This window comes from Canis aureus, chromosome X (genome assembly GCF_053574225.1).
Source record: "Canis aureus isolate CA01 chromosome X, VMU_Caureus_v.1.0, whole genome shotgun sequence".
Taxonomy (NCBI): domain Eukaryota; kingdom Metazoa; phylum Chordata; class Mammalia; order Carnivora; family Canidae; genus Canis; species Canis aureus.
The window spans coordinates 88,760,066-88,769,910 of NC_135649.1; the positions used below are offsets into that span (position 1 = coordinate 88,760,066).

At 41.9% G+C, this 9,845-nt stretch overlaps 1 protein-coding gene across 3 annotated transcripts in view; it reads right to left on the bottom strand.

Annotated features, from left to right (window-relative positions):
* Positions 1–6,572: 6,572 nt before the first annotated feature.
* USP9X (ubiquitin specific peptidase 9 X-linked) overlaps positions 6,573–9,845 on the bottom strand; it is a 178,047-nt gene continuing 174,774 nt past the window's right edge. For all 3 annotated transcript variants that reach the window (XM_077888368.1, XM_077888369.1, XM_077888367.1), the window contains exon 45: positions 6,573–9,845. This exon is cut by the window's right edge and continues 743 nt beyond it. The gene's annotated coding sequence lies outside the window, so the exon portion shown is untranslated.

Below are 9,845 nucleotides of genomic sequence, written 5' to 3' on the forward strand. Positions count from 1 at the left end.
AAAAAAAGTACATGCAGGCAAGCAACTAAAAAGCGAAGAATACAAACCAACCGGTTTGGGTTGTACCAATCTATCCAGGTAACGGGGCTCAAGGTAAGGTTTTATTTGCAGGCAACCCTAAACCTACTAAGTTGTCCATTTTAATTCCAGGTTGAGAGCTTCTATTGCTCGCCTTTCTTTAAACATGCGATTGGACAACTGCCTTTTTTTTTTTTTTAAAGACACGAACACAGCGGAGAAACCCTGGCGAGGACAAGGCTGACACTAGTATTTCTGCACACTGAACACAAATGATTTTACACACGATGGGTGACCATGCCCTTGGCGCCGCTTCAGGCATTATCGGAAAACTGCGAGTTTGAGTGACAAGTGCGCTTCCCGCGTAGAGGTCGTGGAGCTCGCTCCTGTGTTCCCGTACCACGCTCCCCTCCTTTCTTTAGGGTCACTTTCTTCAGCACCCGGAACATGGCTGCAGCATTATTATCCCGGACGGATCGTTACAGCCAAATTCACGTCTGATGGCGACTCATTTTAACGAAGAGCAGGTGAAATGCCCAGGAGAGTAACTCCCGCGCTGAGACTAGCCCCGCGCAGTTCAAATCCCCACCATTTCACGGAGCTTCAGAAGGAGGCGGGCCTCCAATGAGAATTACCGCCGTGGGCTTCAATACGAACACGCTGTTCATTTCCTTAAGGAAGGAAAACGTCCCTAGTTGAAATCGAAGTTAAGAACCATACACAGAATGAGACTGCGTCAGTTAGATACCGCCCGGCTGTTTGGGCAAGATCACAGCGCTGCGCGGCCCGCCTCTTCTGTTGGGTGTCATGACGTCACCCCTGGGACGGCGGCGCCACGCCCCCACTTGCAAGCGGCCGAGGGGACTGTATGGAATGGCGCTGGGTCAGGGGACGTCCTGCTGTCCCTTGAAAATGGAAGTGGCCACTTTCCTTTCCTCACGGACCTGTGGGTTTTTGGCTTTGTTTTTAAGATTTTATCATGACAGAGAGAGAGAGAGAGAGAGGGGCAGAGACATAGGCAGAGGGAGAAGCAGGCTCCATGCCGGGAGCCCGACGTGGGACTCGATCCCGGGTCTCCAGGATCGCGCCCTGGGCTGCAGGCGGCGCTGAACCGCTGAGCCACCCTGGCTGCCCAACGACTGCTTTTTATTTGCCAGCACGCAAGCAGGGGGAGCAGCAGGCAAAGACAGAAGTAGGCCCCCAATGAGCAGGGAGCCCCTGCCTGACACGGGACTTGATCTTAGGATCTTGGACCCATGACCTGACCCGAAGGCAGACGCTTAACGGACTGAGCCACCCAGGTGCCTCTCCACTTCATTCTTCACTTAAAAAAACATTTCAATATAAACACTCTAGAGTTAAATCAGTTTCCCTACTATATACATTATTACTCTTCTTCTCAGCCTCACATTGATTTTTTTTTTTTAAAGATCTTATTTATTCGTGAGAGTCACAGAAAGAGGCAGAGACACAGGCAGAGGGAGAAGCAGGTTCCATACAGGGAGCCCCATGTGGGACTCGATCCCGGGACTCCAGGACTACACCCTGGGCTGAAGGCTGCGCTAAACCGCTGAGCCCCCCAGGCTGCCCTCTGCCTCAGAGTGATTTTTGTAGTGACTATTCCCTATCATACTTCATAGCAGAACAGCAATTAAAAACTTAATGTGAGGACGCCTGGGTGGTTCAGTGGTTGAGCGTCTGCCTTCAGCTCAGGTTGAGATCCTGGAGTCCTAGAATCAAGACCCTCATTGAGCTCCCCGCAGGGAACCTGCTTCTCCCTCTGCCTGGGTCTCTGCCTCTCTCTGTCTCTCATTAATAAATAAATCGTTAAAAAACGTAAATGTGAATTGAATATTGATAAATTATTACTGCTCAAAAGCACTCGAAAATGTTACTCTTGGTTACTCGGCACTGTGCTTTTCTAGAGACATAAACACAACGAGGGGAGGGACATCCTGTAGCCGTTTCTACTGCATTATGGGCAGTAAAGTGCTTTCAACACTGCATACTCCTCTAGCCTGCACTCCTTCCAAAATAGTATGATTCTTTTCTCTATCCAAATGGAGTATCTGCTAACCTCACTGTAAGAAGCCTATTTCAAGTGTTTAATGCTGTGTCAATATGTGCTAAACAATAACTCAACATCCAATTTAGGTAGCACTTGTGTTATTAGTGACAACTGCTAAACCATGCTTCGCTGGCTATATTAGAAAAGCAAGTTTCTTCACATTTTATTGCAAACCTGAATTTTTAGATTTTGCTTTTTGGTTAAAAAGCTCAACCTTGGGACCAAAGAGAAGGCTAACTGCAACCTTAGAGCTTGATATATATGTATGTTTTTATTTTTTTTTCTGTCAAAACCTGCCACAGGAGATAGTAAGAGCCTGGTATTTAAAACTGACTCATGGGGGGCAGCCCGGGTAGCTCAGCGGTTCAGTGCCGCCTTCAGCCCAGGATGTGATCCTGGGGTCCCAGGATCGAGTCCCACATCAGGCTCCTGGCATGGAGCCTGCTTCTCTCTCTGCCTCTCTCTCTGTGTCTTTCATGAATAAATACATAAAAATCTTAAAAATAAAATAAAAAAAAAAGGACCCATGGAGTTCCTGGGTGGTTCAGTTCAGATCTGCCTTCATCTCAGGTCATGATCTTGCGGTCCTGCAGTCCTGGGGGCCTGGGATTGAGCCCTGGATCTGGCAGGGAACTGGGAGCCTGCTTCTCTCTCTCCCTCTGCTCCTCCCCACTGCTTGTGCTCCTTTTCACTCTCTCTCAAATAAATAAATAGAATCTTTAAAAAACAAAAACAAAAACCCGACTTGGTAGCTTTAGCTTGTAAATCTTTAGCATATTTACGGACTTGGTCTTTGACTAAGTCAGACTTCCTAAGGAAGGTATGTTAGAACAGCCTTTTGGGGATCTGTGTAAGGCCTGTTTTTCGGAGAACAGATTTATACTAAATGCCTAAGAAGAAACTCTGAAAGCAGATGGTTGAAAGAACTAATTACTAGTCCTACTGATGAGTATTTTTAATGAGGGAAGGTACTCACCAAATTTAAGCAGTCACCATCTAGATTTCTGATTTTAAACAGCTTGAAAAGCTCTTTGCCTATTCACCCAACAGAACACACTAATTTACGTCAGGAACTAGGTCAGAGGGGCGCCTGGGTGGCTCAGTGGTTGAGCATCTGCCTTCAGCTCAGGGTGTGACCCCCTCAGGGTCCTGGGATTGAGTCCCACAGGGGCTCCCCGTGGGGAGCCTACTCCCTCTCCCTCTGCTCCTCCCCACTGCTTGTGCTCCCTTTCACTCTCTCATAAATAAAATCTTAACAACAAAAAGAGAACTAGGTCAGGGACATATCCTGAACATCTAGAGACCTCAGGAAAACAGATTACGAAGGGCTTTTCCTCAACACACACAGAGCCCTAAGTGTGGACCAGTTTCCTTGGCGCCCTGAACATAAACGCTGCTTCCTGCCAGCAGCCATGGTGCAAGCAGTAGGTAGGTCCGAAGGCAAGGGGATTCTGAACCTTCATGATGCAACGCTTCTTTCGCTCTGCCTAAGAAACCAGATTTAAGACCCCCCCATGTTATCTTCACTTGTGAATTCCAAAGGCGTACCCAGTGCTCTAATGAGTGGGGAGTTACAGGAGAACTTGACAGAACGGCGGGTGATGTACAGCAACACTCTTTTTTTTTTTTAAAGATTTTATTTATTTATTCATGATAGTCACACAGAGAGAGACAGAGAGGCAGAGACACAGGCAGAGGGAGAAGCAAGCTCCATGCACCGGGAGCCCGACGTGGGATTCGATCCCGGGTCTCCAGGATCGTGCCCCGGGCCAAGGGCAGGCGCCAAACCGCTGCGCCACCCAGGGATCCCTGTACAGCAACACTCTTAAGAATACATTTCTAAATCCTTTTGCAAATGAATCCCTCCAAAGGACTCCTGGAAACTCCTCCAGCATCCAGAGCATCCATTTTTATTTTTTAAAGATTTTATTCATGAGAGACAAGCAGAGAGAGGCAGAGACAGAGACACAGGTAGAGGGAGACGCAGACTCCTCATGGGGAGCCCGATGTCGGACTCGATCCCAGGCCCCTGGGCTCATGACCTGAGCTCATGACACTCAACCGACTGAACCACCCAGGTGCCCCCATTTTGAATAATTTAACATCTGTACAATTGAAATAGAAAATAAGTGATTCTATCTTGCAGGTGACCCTCACCAGGTTACCTTTGAGGAGGAATAGTAAGAAGGGTAGGGAAACCAATTGCTCCGCTTGTTCTAACACAGGGAGTGCTTTGACAGACACAAAAATGAGGCCAGGGCAGCTGGAGAACACTTGGTGGAGCCAGAAAGTCTGCCTGACATCTTAACTATAATGTGTGTGGAAAGAAAACTCTCAAGAGAATTGCTAATATAGGTCACTCCGTTAATAGTTTGAGGACTCCTCAGAGGCTCAGTTCCATCAGACTTTTTCTTCATAAACGTGTAAATTTGCCAGCTTTATTACTAATTACACATAAAAGTAGGGTGATGAGGTGATGCCGTTAGGCATCTTATTTTAATAAATAAAGGGTTTCTCTATTCTGCTAGGTTAATGGAAAAATAAGCCACATGAGAAAAGGCCAACACAATGAAACACTATTTCTGGATATCAAAAAAAAGTATTTGCTATGGGTTACTACGAAATGGGATTCCCCACATTTTGATACCCTGAAATATCAGCCAGTGATTTTGCTTACTGGGGCATCACATCATAAGATGGCATTTCTGGATGAAATGCGTATTCTAATGTTGATGGAGCACAAGGAGAGGACTTCTCATTTTCAGAGGACAGTTAAAAAGCATTCCCACTACTATACTCTGGAGTCTTACACATTTAAATGGAATGCTTTTAAAATTGGTGATTTTTTACATGGGTCTGAAATGTGTTTTATGGACAAAAGTTTAAGTGTGGTTGAAGAGATTTCCTTCGAGACTATGTATCCCTAAAGAAAATAAGTTATTGGGACGCCTAAGTGGCTCGGTGGTTGAGCGTCTGCCTTAGGCTCAGGGTGTGATCCCGAGGTCCTGGGATTAAGTCCCACATGGGCTCCCTGCATGGAAGAACCTACTTCTCCCTCTGCCTGTGTCAGTGCCTGTTTCTCTGTAGCTCTCATGAATAAATAAAATCTTAAAAGTTAGGAAAACCTTTTATGTAACCCCCAACTTTATTGCTCCCCTCAGTGCCTGTCACCCAGTCACCCCAACCCTCCCCCCTCCCTTTCCACCACCCCTTGGTTTCCCAGTTAGGAGTCTCTCATGTTCTCTCACCGTCTCTGATATTTCCCACTCACTTTCTCTCCTTTCCCCTTTATTCCCTTTCACTATTATATTCCCCAAATGAATGAGACCATATAATGTTTGTCTTTCTCCGATTGACTTACTTCACTCAGCATAATACCCTCCAGTTCCATCCACATCGAAGCAAATGGTGGGTATTTGTCGTTTCTAATGGCTGAGTATCCCATTGTATACATAGACCACAGCTTCTTTATCCATTCATCTTTCGATGGACACCGAGGCTTCTTCCAGTTTGGCTATTGTGGACATTGCTGCTACAAACATTGGGGTGCAGGTGTCCCAGCGTTTCACTGCATCTGTGTCTTTGGGGTAAATCTCCAGCAGTGCAATTGCTGGGTCGTAGGGCAGGTCTATTTTTAACTCTGAGGAACCTCCACAGTTGAGTGGCTGCACCAGTTCCCATTCCCACCAACAGTGCAAGAGGGTAACCCCCAACTTTAAACTCTTTTTTACCTACCTGTCAATTGTCAGGTTACAATGAACAGTTCAAAATATCGGTGGCTATGTACATTTTCATTCAATTAAGTGTATTCATGTTGCTAAGAATAAAGTTCAAATGTTTAGGGATGCCTGGGTGCCTCAGCGGTTGAGTACCTGTCTTTGGCCCAGGGTGTGATCCCATGGTCCCAGGATCGAGTCCCAAATTGGGCTCCCTGCATGGAGCCTGCTTCTCCCTTTGCCCACATCTCTGCCTGTGTCTCTCATAAATTAAAATCTTTAAAAGTTCAAATGGTTTAACCTAAGGGTTTTCCAAAATGCAGAAAATCTGGGCTAGGTCTAACAGTACTCCTCACAGTACCCCAACTTAAAGGACACACCACCAGGCCTCTGTGAAAGTCCTATTTCTTTGGAATACTGCAACAAAGAATTGCTTTTTAGATACTAGAAAGCAGAGTAGATGAAATCTGCTGGAGAATTTTCACTTCCGTAACTCCCCTCAAAACATGTGACCTGCTGCACTTTGGATATTTAAATGAACTTTTAAACATCATGAGTGTTTGCCAAATCTGTTTTAGACTGAACTGTTAAGTCAGCAATTAGATCACAATTTTTGAACTTAGATGTGAATACACTTTGGAGATAAAAAATGAGGGCCAAAATTCTCTATTTGTAGACACTTTAAAAAAAAAATTCCCATTAAATCTATTACACCTGTAATTTACCTCCGTTAGGCATCTTATTTTAATAAATAAAAGGGAAAACCGAAATTTAATTTATAAAGTTTTATTTTTGTATATGTGCTAAATCTTAGGAACTGTGGACAATCTTCAGTCAGTCTGTTGGCTTGTAAAAGGCTGAGAAGTGTGTGGTCTGGGTGGTGAATTTCCTTTGGGGAATCTGGATTTCAAAAAAAATTATTTGCAAGTTTAAAACATGGTGCACCTTTCCCCCTTTTTTCTTACACCTATGAAATTTGGAGGAAAAGCGCTACATTTTTGCAAATGTAAAATAATTGTTATAAATACAGTCGGCAGCAAGTTCTTATTAACACATTTAGCACTTTTTGTAGTGATGTATCACACCCAAAACCTTATTTTCAAACACTCAACAGTCATGTAGGTGCAGGACCAATTTTGGTTGAGCACTACTACAAAACCAGCACTGAATTTTTTTTTTTTTTTCTCTCAGTAACACAAAACCGGGGTGGGCGGGAAGGAGGTTGTTTTCCTTTCTCTAAAGTATGTAGTATAGTACCTTCCAGCTAGAGACCAAAGTTGGGCACTTATAAGGAAAAGGCAATTTTCTTATCCAGTTAGAATTCTAAATAAGGCAGGATATATCCACCAAATTAACCACAAAATTCAGCAAAGAGTTCATGGGAGAACAGAAGCTGGAAAAATACCAAGGGAAAAAAGTGAAAGGAACTATTTTGCTGGAGTAGTCATCTGAAAATTCACAGACTGTTGCTTTCATTTACAAACGTAGCTTCAATAAAAAAGGCTCCTCATCTTTTTAACCACTACTAGGATTAAATACTTATCATTCACTAATAAAAGTTAATTGTGAAAAAAATATAAAACATTTTAATAATTCTAAATTTGTATATATAACAGCTAAAAGACACAAGATTGGGAAACTATCAGAGAAAAATCAAAGACAAAAACCCCAAAATATGATTTATGTTATTTCTGCCTCTACACTGCCGAGCACGACAATTTGGTTGGTGGAGGGCTTAGAAACAGCAGCAATATGGTTTTTACCAAGTTGTGCATGAAATACTTAGATCCAACAGGGCCAAGCCCTTGTTCACAGATTAACAACAAAAATAGCTTTACTCTTTGTGTTAACAGATTCTATGGTCTTCTATGAAGTAATCATGCCATTTAGACTCGTGGGGGTACTTCTTTGAAAGGAAGACTAGTGATTCTGGAACAAACATTTAAAGTAGGAATTATATATATGGCTCAAGAAATCAGTTGAGAATTAAATAATCTTTAGGCACTTTGAAGACTTGGAAGTTTAAAATGTGCCATTGATGTTCAGAAAGACCTCAACACCACCATTACTGTTGCTCTTATAATAACATGCGCCTTAAAATTTCCGCTTATATGTTAATGCTTAAGAAGTTAAATAGAGAAAATAATTCGCACAAAAATAAATCTCCCTGTTCACTTTCCCTCGATCCTGGACATAGCACAGATGGCTCTTCCTCAAATGGAGGGGAAAAGGATTCACAAGCCCTCACCAGGCACAAGGGGAATTGTCAATCCAAAGCAACCAAAGTGGGATCTCCTTAGAGGGAGAAAAATTCACAGCCTTTTCAAATGTCAAGTTTTTCGGGTCTAGGAAGTCATTCAAGTTTTTAAATTAAGTACATCACATACTTTGTTAAGGAGCGGGAAATACAAAAACAACCTCCCATCTGGTGAGATGGTGTATTTAAGGATAGCAAATTGTCCAAATAAAGTGAACCTATTTTGTTCATTGCTAAGGAAGCCTGGAAATGAGGAACTTTGGAATTAAAACCACCAATTGGAATTGCAAACAGTGTGTAGGACTTCTGCTCAAACTTAACAAACTCGGATGTAATATACTTAAGGTAAAAACAGGATCTATCTCGTGTCAAAATTTCCTAATATTACAGAAAACCTAAAAGCATAGATGGACTAGAGAGTACTGCAAATAAGATACCCAAAGCTTTATCTTAAATACCTGCCCCTTTTAATCACAAAATAAAGCAATTCTCAATTTTGTTTCTGCTTTGTTCAGTTCCAACTATAGCCTTTTTGACAAAACATTTTCCTATTAACTAAATTGTAAAAAATACAACCAAGCTTGTGCTCATTAAATATACATGTATATAAAAAACATACAAAAAGTACAAGATTGATTATGTTAGGAAACTTTTACAGTGTCAACATCCTGTTTTCTCTAAATCTTTAGTCAAGGGTCTAAGGTCAGATCTTTCTGTGCACAAAAGCTCAATGCGACTGAACTCCTGAATTCAGTGTCATGCCTAAGCAGGCTATGCACAGAATTAATTTTATTATGCAGTCCTTCAAAAAACAAAAACAAAAACAATAAAAATGGACAAAGAATTAAAAAACAAAAACAAAAACAAAAACAAAAACCAAAAAACCAACCCAAAAACAAAACCAAAAACACACCACAGGACAAAAAGTTCTTCGTAAATCAAATTCTATTTGTGAATTCAGCAAAATAATTTCTATAAAATAAAACAGCAAAATATTTAAATAGAATAGGGTGGACTGTATCTGTTTGCAGGGGTATTTGGTTTTTAGACAGGTTCCAAAAATTACACACATTCAAGTTACCAATTCTTTTAAATACAGTATTAACCAATGAGTTCCTTATCTTTAATTAAATGTTTATGCTGAAATTATGATACTTCAATTAGATTAACTAACCAGTAGTTTCCTTTTTAATCAGACCCTGCTTCGAACATTCAAAGTTTTGGAATAATGGAAAAGGAGCTAGGACAATTCTTGCTTTCAAGTAAAACTGAGCAGAAACTCAGCTAAACATCTTGGTGCAGTGGTGCTCCAAGTACTGTGGGACTCTGGTGACTTCCACTTCACTGGGGTCCAGCAGAAGGAAAGTTTTAGAAGATTCACCTAATAAGCTCTATCAAAGAAACAAAACAAGCACACCAAATACAGTCTTCTATTATGCTCCAAGCATTCTGGCATAGCAAATTTTTGCATATTTGTTTTAAATCTTTAAAAATTCCCATTACTGATACTTAAATTTCTTTATCCCACCCAGAAATCGAACTGTCAAACATTAGACATAAGCAACATATGTGTAACTGAAAACCGCCTTTTATCACATTTCTCCCCTTGTTTTATATTTATATTCTAGGTGTAAGAAGGAAAAGCTCTGAGCAATACAGCTGTCACACTGGGACAACTGCTGTCATTATGGTAAATTTTTCCTCATTGGCTACACTAACCTGGTGTGAAGCCATGCTAAATGTTACAGCATAACTATAGCTTCAAAGTGATTAACCTAGTATCAGA